Source organism: Phyllostomus hastatus, unplaced genomic scaffold (assembly GCF_019186645.2).
Source record: "Phyllostomus hastatus isolate PE091 unplaced genomic scaffold, TTU_PhHast_1.1 phas_scaffold_182, whole genome shotgun sequence".
Classification (NCBI taxonomy): Eukaryota; Metazoa; Chordata; class Mammalia; order Chiroptera; family Phyllostomidae; genus Phyllostomus; species Phyllostomus hastatus.
Genome location: NW_025334013.1, coordinates 27720763 through 27735843, shown reverse-complemented (window position 1 = coordinate 27735843; position 15081 = coordinate 27720763). Strand labels below are relative to the sequence as shown.

The window sequence follows — 15081 nt, the reverse complement described above, 5'->3', positions numbered from 1 at the left end:
CCTTCTACGGACAGTGAGGGAGCCAGACCCAGTGAACTGGGCAGGCCTCAAGCCACTGGCTGTTCTGGGCCATGGGGTGGGAGGGGCTGGTGGGAACAGGAGCAGTCTTCCACTTCCCTGGGACCTCACAGCCACAGGGAGCCCGGGCTCGGCTGTGTATATGCCACGTGTGTGCATGTCTGCGCTCAGGGGCCTGGGTCTCTTCCAGCAAACTCTGCTCACAGTCAGACTCAGACCCGATGGTCACCAGCCGCACACCTGCCCTCTCCTGCCCGTACCTGGGCAGCACACCTCGGACACTAGAGGCCGCCAGGATGGGAAGGGCAGAGACTGCCTGCAACTGACAGCTGGGCAGGCCCGCTGCAGAGTGTGGGGGTGAAGACCAAGCTGGGTGAGGGGCACTGGAGGCTGGGAAACCAGGTCAACCTAACAGTGAGGCCCTCATTTAGAGCAGAGGTAGGTATAGGGCCAAAGTTCATGGGCAGATCTGCAGGGCAGGCTGGGGGAGCTACCTGGGAGATGAGGCCTGGACAGTACGCAGCAGTTGGAGCTGTCTGGCAAGTGGGAGGCTGCCCGTCCACCATGCCACTCCCTGTCTTGATCAAGGCTCAGGGGACACGTGCCAGGAACTCAACGCTCTGTCCCCAGCCTGCCTCCAGGCTGTGGCCTGAGTCTGGTCCAGGCCTGGCCTCTGAGGGAGGAGAGAGCCACCCTGATGGCCTCAAGGTGGTTTGAGGATGGGTGTGTGGGTGTCTGGGATGGGATGGGCGTATCCGCTTCCTCAGCGGGGAGACCGGCTTCAGAGGCTCCTAGGCACATAACACTGCTTGGCTGGCTCAGCTGCAAAGTTTGGGAACTTGCGGGGCTAGGGACCAGGAAGAAGCTAAAAGCAGGTGAGACAACCCGGAGGGATCCGCCTCTCCAGCTTCACCGGCTCCAGCACCAGCTCTCTGTTACACCCGCCCCTGCTCTCCAGCCCTGTGGCAGTCCCCAAATGGGGCAGCGCCTCACCCCTCCTTATTTTTGCCCATGCTCTTCCCATGGCCCACCTCTGCCCTGCTATCCAGACCAGTGGGCTGGACTGGACCTTACACTTGGTTCTCTGGGGAGCCTCTGCTGACCATCCAGCTGGACTCAGCATACAGTACCCGCCTCTACCATCACTTACACCTCCCTGCTTCAGTCGCTGGCTTCCACGTTGTCTCCCCACCATGGTGAATTTATTGATGTCAGGGGCAACGTCTCAGCCCCATCTGGAGTGAGCTGTGGGAGTCCCAGGGAGTGAAATGCTATGTGGGGAAATGGGCAGGGCCTGGTCATCGGGACGTATTGGTTGCCTGCTGTGCTGTACCCTCTGTGCTGGGCACTGAGGCACACGGATGAATGACGTATGTCATGGTCCTTAAGGAGCTTCCCATCAATGGAGATGATGTGCAGAGAGCCCCAGTGTAGGAGACCTGTGGCGGCGGGAGGGGTCTATTCTGTTTGGGTTTGGTTGTGGGGGTGGTTCAGCAAAGACCATTTGAAGGTGACAGTTGAACTGGGCTTTGAAGAATGAGTAGAAGTCCACCAGGTTAAAACAGGAAAAAAGGAAGCAGAGGACATTCTAGAATAAGGAGAAAGCAGGCACAAAGGCGGAGTGCCTGGGCCACAGGCACAGAGGAGGAGTGTGCGGAAATGAGGTTGGGGAAGCAGGCAGGTCCTTGAATGTCGTGTGCCAGGGGGCTTGGGTCAGGCCCTGGATGACCCAGGGAGGTACATAGTCAGCTTTGTGCTGCCAGAGAAGCCTCTGTGCCCATGGGAGAGGCTGAGAGCTCAGACAAGGTGCTCGTGTTAAAAGCTACTGAACCAGAACAGGGGGAGGCCCAGGGCAGGGTGCTACTTGCTGAGGTGTCTGTGGCCCAGAGTCTTAGGAGCTCAGGGCCCCACTGCAGCCCTTCAGGTCTCCCGACACAGGGAGCCCCAGTCACTCAGGGTCCCTGTCCTGTGCTGCAGCTCTCTCCGGCAGAGGGCTGCTTGGCTGGCGATCAAAACACCTCTTCCCACCCCGCCCAGCTCTCTTCCTCCCCTGTCCCTGAAGAACAATAGGCTGCCTCCCGGGGCAGCCACCTTTAAGAATTCTGTGCTGTGCAGGGCAGCTCCCTCCGAGAGTTTTTCTGTGCGGTGGGCAATCCTTCGCTATTTTGTAGCTTCACAGTTTTCTCTCTTGGCAGAACTCAAAACACTTTCACATCTGTCGTCCCATGGGATGGTAGAAAAAGTGGGCTCTGGGGCCCGAGAGAGCTGGATGCCAGTGCTGCCCTGTCACCTGCTTGCGGAGCAGTGTGACTGGTCTGAGCCTCAGAGTCTCCGTCTCTAAAATACCTACTTCCTCGGGTGGTTCCAGACTCCAAGGCCAGAGCACCTGTGAAAAGCCAGCTCAGAGCCCATATTTTAGTCGGCACTTGCATTCCACGCTCCTCTGTCAACGTACACCCCTGTGATGAGCAGTGGCTACTGGTGGGCCTAGACAGGCCTATGAGAGTTTGGCTTCAAAAGGTGGCATGAGACATTAGCACGTAGGCCTTCTCAGGAAGGCAGGCCAGTTGACTTGACTTCCCTTTAAAAATTCATTCAGCAGCACTTTCCTGAGATTCCTCTGTTCCAGGCACTGTGGAGCCTGGGGGGGAAGGGACACATGAACAAGTGGATACCAATCCGCTGTAAGAAAGAGTGGCAGCAGACACACACACATGACACAAGAGAAGCGGAGAGGAGAGGGAGCCACAAACTCTGTCGGGGGCTCTGATGTGGAGGCGGGGGCGTGTGAGCTGCCACTGAAGGCTCTACGGGGGTTTTTCAGACCCCTCACAGGAGGACTCGGGAAGGGAGAGAGGGCATTCTGTGCAGAGGGCCCAGCGGGCGCAGAGGCGTAGCCATGGGAAACAGTCCAGTGTGGTAGGGCAGCGGTGTTGGTGTTTATAATGACCCGCCTGCCAGAGCTCCCTGTCACAGAGAAGCATTCAAGAGAGCCTGGTACCTAGCTGCCTTGGCAGCTGGGGCCAGGCTTAAAGGAACACTGGTGAGCTCTGTGATAAGGCCAGGTACGCATCCTCCGGTGCCCAGGCAGCCAGGAGCTTCTAAGGCTTTTCTTGGTTAGAGTTGAGGGCGCGGGTTACCCATGAACTTTGAAGTCATCCTGGAGACGTGATCTCTGTGTTTGTGCTGGGGGCCGGGACGGAGATTGTTGCTGGGTGGGGGCCTGGCCCTGAGCAGGTCTGCCTAGGGCCAGCCGGTAGTGTGTGGGCTCCTGACTTTGTATAGAGAAGACTTTACAGCACAAGTCCAGGTGACTACGAGGATACATTTATGAAAGCCGGGGACAGTGACATAGGAAAGAGCTTAGTAGAGAAAAGGGGGCCTTGGGGACAGGTTCAGGGGATTAGCCTGGGACAAGCTGCCAGCTACCCATTGCCTTAGCAGGGGTGTCTAACCTTTTGGCATCTCTGGGCCACACTGGAAGAAGAGTTGTTTTGGGCCCCACAATAAATACACAAACACTAACAAAAACTGATGAGCAAAAAAAACCGGTTTAAATAAATTTACAATTTTGTGTTGGGCCACATTCATAGCCACCCTGGGCCACATGTGGCCCTCGGGCTGCAGGACGGATGCCCCTGCTAGAGTTGAGGAGGTGCATGCCTGTGTGCAGAGAAGAAGGGAAAGGCACGGGCTGCTCCCCAGAGGGAGACCTGGAGCACTGGTCCTTTGTCTTGGGTTTTTCTCTCTTGCGGGGGGGCGGATCTTAGGAGAGGGCTCAGGGGAGGTTTCAGCAGACGATTCATCAGTCCTCCAGGTGCACCCTTTCAGGGCTGTGGTCTCCACTTCCTGGTCAGTGGCAGGGTGGGGAGTCTTTAGTCACTGCCGTTGGTTCTGGCCTCGCCCGCCTGGCTTTGCTGCTTTCCTGGGCCTGGAGCTGAAACACAGCTGAGGCCAAGATGTTATCTCCCTCGAGGTGACCATTCATATCTGGCCATAAATCGCTCGGCCAGTTTGTTCAGCTGTCTGCCTCAGTTTCCCCTATTCCACTTGCCAAGGAATCCTGGGAGGTGGACAGGCCGTCGACTGCTCACGCTGCATAACCACTGATGCTCAACAGGGACGACATTCAAAGTGTTACGGGACCACAGAGCAGGGGCAGCCGGAGGGCAAGGGGCATCCTCAGGAGGGAATCTGAGCCAGATGGTAATAAGAAGAATGATTATAATAGCTGATGATCACTGAGGACTTACACGTGCCAGGCATTGTTCTAAGAGCTCAGTATGGATTTTCACTCTACCTGCGCAACTCTATGAAGCAGATGCTATTATTATCCTCTTTCAAAGGTGAGAAGAATGTGTGCACACAGGGGCTGAGTAATTGTTCTGAGCACACACAGCAGGGAAGTGGCGTAGCCAGGCCAAACCCAGGCATTCTGGCCCCAGAGCCCATGTGTGCAAGGCCGAGGCAGCCTAAGCGCTAAGCCCTCTCGAAGAACTGGCAGGGCTGGGACTGCGTCAGTCTTGCTCTGGCACACAGTCAGCACACGATAAAAATGCATTCACTGACGAGATGCTCACGTGCGTGGATGAATTGGGCCCTGGAAGAGTTGGGGAAGGAAAGGGGAGAGGGACAGGCCCTGCAGGCAGAGGTTGCAGCTGGAGCAAAGGCTGCTGCTCTGAGCAGCTGGGGTTGCCCGGAGGCACGGCCAGGTCTGGGGCACACACCGGAAGGCTGGAGGGGACCAGAGTAGGGAGCATGTCCAAGGCAGCCTCTCTGGCCGGCCCTTTCTGTCCCTAAGGCCTGACATCTGCCTGCCTTCTCCTGCATGTCTTACTCGCCCACCCTGTCCCACACCAGGAGAGAAATGGTGCTGTGCCCTTTGGGTCCCCACACCCCTGTTTGTCACCCATCCCTCAAAGGCACCTGGAGGCTGGTCCGGCAACAGGAACACAAGTCCCCCAGAGGCAGGGAAGGTGTGTAACACCCAAGATAGGCTCTGCAAAGATAATTCAAAGGCTTCCTGAATGTTTGAGCCTTCAGGGAGCAGATACTTTTCAAAGATTTACTTTCTTTCTTCAAGCTCAGTGGTCTACGGATGGAAAACTAGGATTGGGACTGAGCTCTGTGGCTTCCTAGTGGGGCGTCCTCGAGTGAATAAGTTCACTTTTTTTGTACTTCAGCTTCCATCTCCATAAAATGAGAATACAAACAACTCTAGAATTAAAGGGGGCAAAGTCTGGGGAAGCTCCAGTGCAGGACCAGGCTCAGTGAAAAGTAGTTTCTGGGCTTATTGTTTTACTTCTAGGGCCTCATTTTTCTCCAGAAAATAAAGAGTTGGAGAATGTCAATCTTCAACACCAGCCACCTTGACATTCCAGGACTCCAAGCCGCCGGTAGACTAGATATGGAAATACATTTGCACACACATATATACTCTATGTCTATGAGCCTATGATCATTTTTATAAATTTAAAATACACATTAAATTAACTTAAGGTGAAAATATCATTTACAGCATCCTTTATTATCTTTTCTTCTGATGACAAAATTAACAAATATTGATTGAGGAAATTTGGGGAAGCACAAGAAAAGCATTCACCCACTATTTCCACGTTCAAAACCTGAGATAGCCTTTTAGATACTCAGTGACATCGCCTCCCACCTTTTCTCTATGCCCATACGCAGGCTTTTTAAAAAACATGTTTGGGATTATACTCTGCCTTCTATTTTTTAACTCACGCTGAGCTGTTGGACCGGGTCTCTGGGCAGGGCCCGAGAGGAACCGGAGGCAGCTGCCGCCACAGCTGTTAGCTGCCCGCTCCCCACTCCTGCCTGGGCGGCGGACTGGGGGCATCTGACCTTCGGATGTTCTCTGTCTCTGGCGGGGGCACATTTTACACTAATTTTAGCTTGGGCGCTCAGGCCCTCTGGCCTTGGGACCCGCATATAATGGACGCCTTATGCAGATAGCTGCCAATGGTGCAGGAAAGAAGTGTCCCACCTTAAAATGTTCCTCGTCACCCGCCAGTCCTCTGCTCCCAGAGAACAAGCCGGCTCCCTGTTCCTTCTCCCAGCAGGAAGGGGCTGTTGTTGATGTTCGTGGCCCAGCAGGCTGGACCCGGCGGGCAGGTGGCCCACCAAACACACGAGCAGTTGCTCCTCTGGACAGCACCGTATTTTTATAGGACAGGCTCGGATTTGAGCTGGAACAGCTGAGAGAGACTTCCCAAGAAATTGCTAGGTAGTGCGTTTGCTGCTGGACAGCTGGGTGACTGAAATGTCCTCAGCTGTGTATATAGAGCCTTCTGGAACCTCACCTCAATGCTTTACCTTTGCCCAGTATGGACAAATGGTACAGTGTCCTTTGACATCCCATTTTGTCCTGATGACAGCCCTACATATCAGGTGACAGTACTCCCATTTGACAAGCATGGGGACTGAGAATGAGACGTGGACGTCATTTGCTCAAGACAGTAGCAGGGACTTGAACATGAACATGAGTCTGTCTCCCTCCGTGTCCAGGGCTCCCGTCACTCATCAGCACCATACTGATAAGCAGGTTTCCAGGTGTGTAGGCTTCTGCTCTGTGAGTCCTCATGTTCGGTATTGTTTTTCCAAAATGGGGATACTTTCATTTTCACTTTAAAAATCAATGTATTGAAAATAAACATACCTAGTTGATCTGTTTCTAAAACACAGATCTGATCGTGGCAGACTCTTTCTTCAAAATGCAGGAAGTCTTCCTTTGCCCACAGGAGGAAATCCCTATGCCTCAGCCCGACATCCAACCCCCATAGCTTGCTACCTGCTGGATGGGACCTCCCCTGCCCCCACCCCCCGCCACACACACACACACACACACACACACACACACTCTCACAGCCCCTGTCTAGGCTCCCCAGAACTTAGGTAGGGCTGGGACATTTTCCTTATGATCTGCTTTCTGACCAGAGCACAGTGCCACAAGGCAGGAGACCCCTGGGCTGCTCATCTCTATGTCCCTGGGGTCTGCACTGGGCCAGACACAGTGTCAAGACCAGTAAATGAATTGGTCCCCAACCCACGGCTCTTCATAAGAAACTGGAGCTTTAATCCAGGCTTAGATATAAGCCGAGGCCTGTCCAGCAGCTGCCAGACCAATAAGGAAGTGGCTCCTTGGCTGGACTCCCAGGAGGGGCCTGCAGGGCCAAGTCAAGAAACCATGACCCTGAACAGGCTGGGAGGAAAGCAGAAGAATGTCCCTGAATGGGTGCTAGGGACCAACCCTCTTCCCCCATGACACGTCTCCCACCTCTCCCTCCCCTCCCCTCCCCTCCCCAGTTTTGTGATGACAATACAGCCTATATAACACGTCCTCAGCCTGGTGGTTCTTTGACTCAAGTCTGATGCTCTTCAGGAACAATCTGTAAGCATCACATGCTTCTCTGGGGGAAGAAAAGTTCTCTGGAGACTATCTTGGCTTAGTGAGGGCAGGACCTTCTCTCTCCGACTCCATACGGGACTCTTCTCTGGGCCACGGCCCCTTGGCCTCCCAGACTCTACTGCTCTTGGTGTTTTGTGGGGAGAGGCAAGGACTTTACACAGCCTCAGCTCCCGCCAGTCCTCCCATTCACTAGCTAGGGACTCCATCTCTTTGAGCCTCAGTTTCCTCCTCTGCAAAATGGGACTAGTGATAGCAACCTTTCAGGATTATTATACCTTAAGGAAAAGTGCTTGTCAAGAAGTCTAAGAGAGCAGCAGGCACACAGTGAATGCCTGTGTTCCTTCCTCTGGAGGGCTTTCAAGGCCTCAAGAGCCTCCCTGAGAAGGGCTGGGATGTCCCGGGGAGGGAGGTGGGCTCTGTGAAGAGGTTCTGTGGCACGCTGTACATGGCGCATTAGTCTTGCGGTGACCACGTCTCTGCTTCTGACAGGGTCCTGGGGTTTAGCCAAGGACAAGAAGGAGGAGGAATAAAACTCTTGTTTTCTAATGAAAGCCTGTGGGAAAGCAGATTTTTATAATAGAGTTGGTTCATTTCACTCTCAGCTTTCTAGGAAAAAATCTTTTGTTTATTTGTTCATTCATTTATTCATTTATCCTACAAATATCTCCATGGCCTCGACCACCTACCAGATGTGCAAAGAGACACACAAACAGGTCCTGCAGGGCCCCTGTCTTTAAAGAGCCTGCCTTCTAGCCAATCATTGTAATTCAGGGTCAAATGTAAGAAGCGATGTGGGCAAGGCATGGTGTTGGGAGGGAGTGATCATTTCTGCAAAGTTGGTTGGGAAAGGTTTGGTGAAGAAGATAGCACCAAGGTGAGCCAGTTAGGAAGCATGGAGGGGAAAGACCTCCAAAGAAAGAGAAGCATGACATATCCAAGAATAAACTGAAGAAAGTATTGTGAATCGATCTATACATTAAATAAAATCCCAATTAAAATCCCAATGATTTTTTAAATACAATGATTATAAAGTACAGTGGGAAAAATAAACATAGGTGCATAGCTTAGAAAAATTCAGTGTTGGTAAAGGAAAAAGCCCGTGGCCCAATGGGCTGGAGCAGAGCACCGGGAAGTAGATACAAGTGAGGGTGGCATTTCAAATTAGGGACAAAAAGGCGGATGATTCTAACATATTATAAAGACAACCAGCTAGCTATTTGTGGACGGAGGGGAAAAAAAGGATAAAACTGGATCCACACCTCAGTTCTTACACCAAAATAAATTCCTAAGTGATGAAAAAGCATGAAACCACAAAGGCACTAAAAGAAAAACAATGGGGGAATATTGGGATGGAGAATGGCTCCTTAAGTATAAAACCAGATCTAGAAATCATGAAAGAAAATTATTTAAAACCTCGTGGTTTTAATAATAGTAAACTACAGTAATCAAGGTTAAAGGGTGATGAACAAAGAAAAGTATTTCAACACATGTACGGTGAGTACAGAGCCAATAGCACTGGTGTGGAAAGAGTCCATAAATGAAGTCAAGTCACATTCCAGTAGAAAAACAGGCACAAGATGCAAACAAACAATCTGTAAGAGACAAAACACAGAGCATAGTAAGCCTCTGAAAAGGGTAAGTCACCAGGAGTCAAGGGGTGCTCGTTAAAGAGTCAAGATCCCATTCAAAGAATGGGAATTCCTGGGAAATACAGAGTAAGAACAGGGACACGCGAGCCTAGCACCGTTAGTGGGCTGTGAGTTGATACACGTTTGCTGGGGGTAGGTTTAACAAAACGTGTTCACATGTTTAAATATGCACACCCTTCAACTCAGTAGTTCACTTCTAAGCAGATACCCTGAAGAACCAATCAAAAAGTACCTGGAACGTGTGTGTGTGAGAAGCAGCAGAGCACTTTGGCTAAGAATGAGGCATCAGAGGTGGAAAGACCTAGTTTTAAGCTGCATGACCCTGGAAAAGTTACTTAAGATCTCTCAGCATGAGAGTCTTCATCTTTAATGTGGGCACGATAATGCTAGTGATATCACCCTCATAGGCTTGTTGTGAGGCTTAGGCGAGATCACATTTAATAAAACTCTTAACAGAAGGCCAAGCCCATAGTAAGTACTGATGTTAGCTATACTATTATTACCAATAGGCATGTTCATCATAGTATTGTTTAGAATTAGCAAATGATAGGAAGTAACCAAGTTGTCCATTAGTAGGGAACTGCTGGTTAATAATTGAAGAATGTTCACAGAGATACAACCATCTGGAGACCTGCATGTAGGGACATGGAAAGATCTCGTTGACATATTACGGTGTGATTCTTTAAAGGTGTCAAAAGAGTATGGAAGGTGTGTTTCAAATTGCATGAAAGTATACAGCTGTGTATCTAGAAAGGATAGTTGATTCTCACTATTTGCAGCAACCATGTTGTTTAAAGTCCCCACAAACAATGAATTAGTGATTACCAGACCATTACTCCTGGGTGAAATATAGCATTAGCTTCCCGCAAGCCTCTGGACACAACCCTCTTGTCAACTGATCAATACATAACCTTGTTTCTTGTGTGTTTCTGTCAAAAATACTTTATCTAACAGGCATTTTTGATTCATTAACATTGAACTCATGGCCAAGAGCACCATAACTCATGCTTGAAGGAAGTGTATCTTACACACAGGCACACGGTCCCTCCCACCAGGGCATACCACCCCGGCCACACAAAACCACCGCCCTTCCTTGAGCCTGCCATCCCTCTTCCTAGTTACAGCCTCCTGTCCGTCCCCCAGGGCTCTGCTAAAAACTCTGCTTCTCTCTCGAGCCATCAGAAAGAAGGAGGGCTCCTTCTCCTGATTCTGCCTCCAGTTTTGAACTATATGGCCATTATTTCTACTCACTTTTCCACCTACTTCCCTCTAATACACTCCTTTGAATGTCCAGCACCCAACACATTCTTCACACATTTTATCTAGCACTAAACGTGTGTTGAATGAATAAATGAACAAACAAATGGAAATACCTAAGATTCTGAGACCGCCCGCCCCTCCCCCCACCAAAGATGCAGGCCAGCTGGATTGTGCAATGGCTGTTGTTGAAGGCTGCCCAGGCCCTGCAGGACTCTGAGGGCTGAGCTGCCTGGTCAGGAGCCACTGTGACCACAGGATCAGGAGGCAGCGCTGACCGAGCTGCAGGACCGACCTTAGCTGGAGTGTTGTTTCTGTGGCTTCTGAAAACCCCCGCCCTGGTGGGAAAGACTAAGAAAGGTCCCATTCAGCTTCTCTTGGCATTTCCAAGGGAAAGGATGGGGTTTGGATTGGCTGGGCCAGGGACATCTCTTCTAAAATAGCCTCATGCATATTCAGCAGCTCCCTGAAATAGTCGGGTGGCTATTTTAAGCAGCTTCTACTCAGATGCCCACACATAATGGCATCTACCTTGAGCGTGTAAACCAGCAAGAAGCAAAGAAAAGGGAACAGGAGGACAATGTGAGGAAGCCTTTGATGGATTCCTACCACTCCTCCCCCACCCCTTGGTGCGCTTTCCTCTCAGGAACTCTCTTGCATGAAATTGAAAGTCCTGGTTGCTATGACAACTCACTGGAGGAGTTTTCCCATCCAGTGACCTCACCTACCAGGGATCTCAGAAAGCACAACTGCACCAGGGCAGCCAGAACCAGACGCGCAGTAACGTGAGTCCATCACGCCAGTCGGTCAGTCTGCCCCCGGAGTCCCTCGGTGCCCATTTCCTCATGGTTCACTCAGTTCTCACAGGCTCCCCGCAGTAGAAGTGAGGGCCAAGGAGGGCTGCAAGAGGTGGGACCCTAAAAGCTGGGGGTGGGGAACGGGTTGAGGTAACAACAGGCAATGCAACTGTAAGGGTGGAGAGAGAACAACCCTACAAAGGAAACCTTTGTTAACAAGTAGGTACTAAAATATCAGTGTGTGCCCTGCTGTGCTCTTTTCTGGGGACATAAAGGTAAATAAGACACAGGTCAGGAAATGACATGTAAACAAACAACTGTACGTGTATTTATCTAAGCTCTAGCTTTGTTCCCCCCACAAAAGATTCAAAATAAGAAGCTGCGAGGACAATGGCACAAAGGCAGAGAGTTGGACAGACAACGTAGGAATTGCCGCGTTGAAGTGAGGACACGGGAATCAGAAAGCAAGGAGGCAGGTCTGTCTGAGGAGGTTGGGGAGGCGAGGCTCGGGCAGGGAGAAGGGCTTTCTCGTCAGACAAGCAGGTGGGAGCCTGTGTCCCAGGTGGCAGGCACAGCACATGCGAAGGGACAGAGGTGAGAAACGGCAGGTCCCTTTGGGGAAGTCCCACGCAGGGTGGCTGGAGCGTGGTGCCCAGGAGCATGGGGCCTCGAATGATGAGCGAAGAGGCTGCAGAGTCCCTTGGTGCCCGTTTCCTCGTGGGCCTCGGAGGCTCTGCTCTGTCAGGGGAGCTCTCTGGGGCTCCTGGGAGTTTGGGCAGGTGCCTGCCCACCCCAGGCACATCTGGAGGTCTCCGTGTGTCATAATACAGAACAGTGGTTGGAAGAAGGTAAGATGAGGTTAAAAGCTTCACAGTGAGAGGTGTGACAATAAGAATGAGCTAAAAGTTCATTCTAGCTTCTCGAGAGATATATCAGGCATATAAAATGAACAAGGAGGCTGGGAGCCTGGAGGACCAACTCAGAGGTCTGGGCTGCAGCTGGCTCAGCTGTGTGTCCCAAAGAACACGCCATTTACCTTTATGTGTCTGCAGGTATATTCACACTGTCACCCAGTAGTCACCCTAAAAAAGACTCGGCTGTTTTGTTCAGGGCACCCTGACAACGGCAGGAAAGTGGGTACTGCCTTTTAAAAAGAGGGTCACTCAGATGAATTGGACAAGAAGAAGCTTAAGGGGGTGAGCTGCGCCTCGCCGCAGGACACCCTGTCAGGCAAGGCTTCTTTAAAGGCGGCAGAAACCACCGTCAAGAATCCTGGTGCCCAAAGGAGGCTGCATCCGTCTGTCCTGTTCATCCCCTGCTGTTCCTCCATCTATGTACAGCCTTCATTATTCTTCATTTGTTTATTTCTTCATTCATTCATTCACTCACTCATTCAGTTGGAGCTACAGATTGGGAAATCATCGGCATACATAATGGTTTCTTCACTGAATTTTCAGGGATCTGTGAACCCCCTGAAATTACAAGAGGATGAGCGCACGTCCTGTGTTCGTTTTCTAAGGACGTATCACGTAGCTTTCAGCAGATTCCCAAAGGGGCGGGTGACCCAAAAAAGGTTAAGAAGCTCTGCTAGAGATGGGAATTGTTTTATTTTAAAACAAATGACTTCACCTTTTGGTAGACAAGCAGGGTGAGGGAATGCCGAATGAAATTCCCTGTTCTGCATGGAGCTGTCTCAGGTGATGAAGTGGCACCAGGGACTCTGTTAGTGTCCCCAGCATCACTGTGCACTGCAGCCTGGCCAGGCTCAGAGGTCTTTTGAGCATCGAGGAGGCGCAAGATCTCCAACCAAGACTCCTATGTTTCTCTGTCAGCCTCTCTGCAAGGCATCTTTGCAGCCTGCACTTGGCAAGAAGTGAGGAGGCCCTCCCAGCCGGGAGAGATTTAGGAAGCTGGCAGAAATCTCAGTAAGGAGAGGGCATGTGAGCTGCCGTTGCAGAGGTCTGGGTACGGAGCAGGCTTTGAAGGGAAGGGGCAGCTAAAGCTTATTGATCCGTTATAAAAGTCAGGTTGTGTCAACACTTGTCTGGAAGGCTTCCAGGGGTTTCCTGTCTCTGAGTAAAAGCCAAAGGTCTTATAAATGCCTTCACAGTCCCAGTGACGTGGCCAGAAATGACTTCTTACACCCCAGACCCTCTGACCTTCATGCAGTTCCTCAAACTCTGGCCTCAGGGCCTTTGCGCTTGCTGTTTCTTCTGCTGGGAAAACATGTCCATGGTTCACTTCCTCACTCCCTGCAGGTCTTCATTTGAATGTCTCCTTCTTGGTGAAGCTTTCTCTGGCCCCTGTTTAAATGGTAAAGCATCCTGCTGCCACCACCCCATTCCCTGCTTTGCTTCTCTGAGTAGCACTCACCACCATCTAATATGCCATCGTCTACACATTATGCCCATGGCCTGGAATAGAGTCTGGCCAATAGCAGGTGCTAAATCAATATGTGTGGTGTGAATGAATAGATTCTTGCCCCGCTCTGAGCTAATTGTCTTTAACATGCTATAGTCTCGTATTGATCCTGTAGTAACTCTGCAGGGCATGTTTTATTCTCCCTTTTCACAGATGGAAACCAGAGGCTCACAGCAGCTGGAACCACTTGGGGTTCTCAGGGCTCAGAAACCCCCACTCTCCGTTTGCCCCCGACCCCCACTCCAGGCAGGCGTTGGTACTGCCTTCGCCAGGGCTCCTCGGGCCAGAGGAGAGGCTGGGTTTGTACAGGGATCCAGCCAGCAGTTGAAAGGTACAGCTGCGTCCAGACCAGGCAACGTTTTCTGTGCCCTGGGAGTAGCCAGTCTCATGCACTCATCGGAAGCCATGTAAGGAGAAAAGAAGACAATTTTATGGGGCTTTTGATGGATTTCTACTCCTGATCACCACCCCATATCGTATCTTAAACATCATCCCTCTTTTCTGGAAAAAATTATATAAACAAGGACTTGGCTATTTGATACGGCCCAGAACCCAAAAGTAAGTCCAGGGTGCACCGAGATAGCCAGGACGTGAGGCAACTTCCATAAACATAAATGAGTTCACTTGCTCAGAGTGGAATCCGCCGTTGCCCCTCCCTTCGCTGTTTTGCACAATTCTAATGCATGCCCAGCCTGTGCCGTGGGGGATGGGAAGATGGTGAGACAGGACGTGGGCTGCGTGGACAGAGACAGAACCTTGCTACAAATCCCCACAGGTGCCCTGTGCTGGTTACTGAGAATCATAAAGAGGATGACACAGAACAGGCCTTTATGGAGTTTATAATCCAGCAAGAGACACAGGCAGAAACCCTAATCTTGTTCCAACAAGGATTCAAGGTAGAAATTGGAAACATGTTGTAGTCACATGCTGCCATTGAGGTGGGGACTCAGGCTGACAAAGGAGGGGATGGTCTCTTCTCCCTGGACAATCAGGGGCGGGGCAGCCGGGAGAGCTGACTCAGCAGGAGGCCTGAGTGGCTGGAGTGTGGGGCAGACTACCGTGTCTGCAGCCACGCCCTCCTCGCTCTCAGAGGCCAGTGCTCAGCCTTTGGAAAGTCCAGTGCTAAAGGAGCTGGTGGCATTTCCTGTGGTGGCTGAGGCAGACACTCCCACAGGCTCCGTCCTCTGGACCCCCACTGCAGGCAGCACTGATCGCAGTCCCGTAGTGCTTCCAGCCACAGGAGGACACCTCGCACTCAGACCACACAGAGCAGCCACAGAGACCCCTGCACACATCACCTCAGCTGTTCCACCAGGAGAATGGCCAGAGAGCACCGATTTTTCAGGGGACGAATGGGACCCCAGAGGCTCAGAGATTCCAAGTCTCACTTGCAGGAAGTGGCAGAACCAGCATAGACATCCAGGGGGAAGGGGCAGAGACCCTGCCACACAAGCAGGCAGCTGCTAGGGCAAACACCAGCACAAACTGTGTGAGGTGCTGCAACTGAGGGAAA

At 51.5% G+C, this 15081-nt stretch overlaps 1 protein-coding gene across 3 annotated transcripts in view; it reads left to right on the top strand.

Moving 5' to 3' along the window:
• HIVEP3 (HIVEP zinc finger 3) overlaps positions 1-15081 on the top strand; it is a 427770-nt gene that overhangs the window by 278133 nt on the left and 134556 nt on the right. The window lies entirely within an intron of this gene.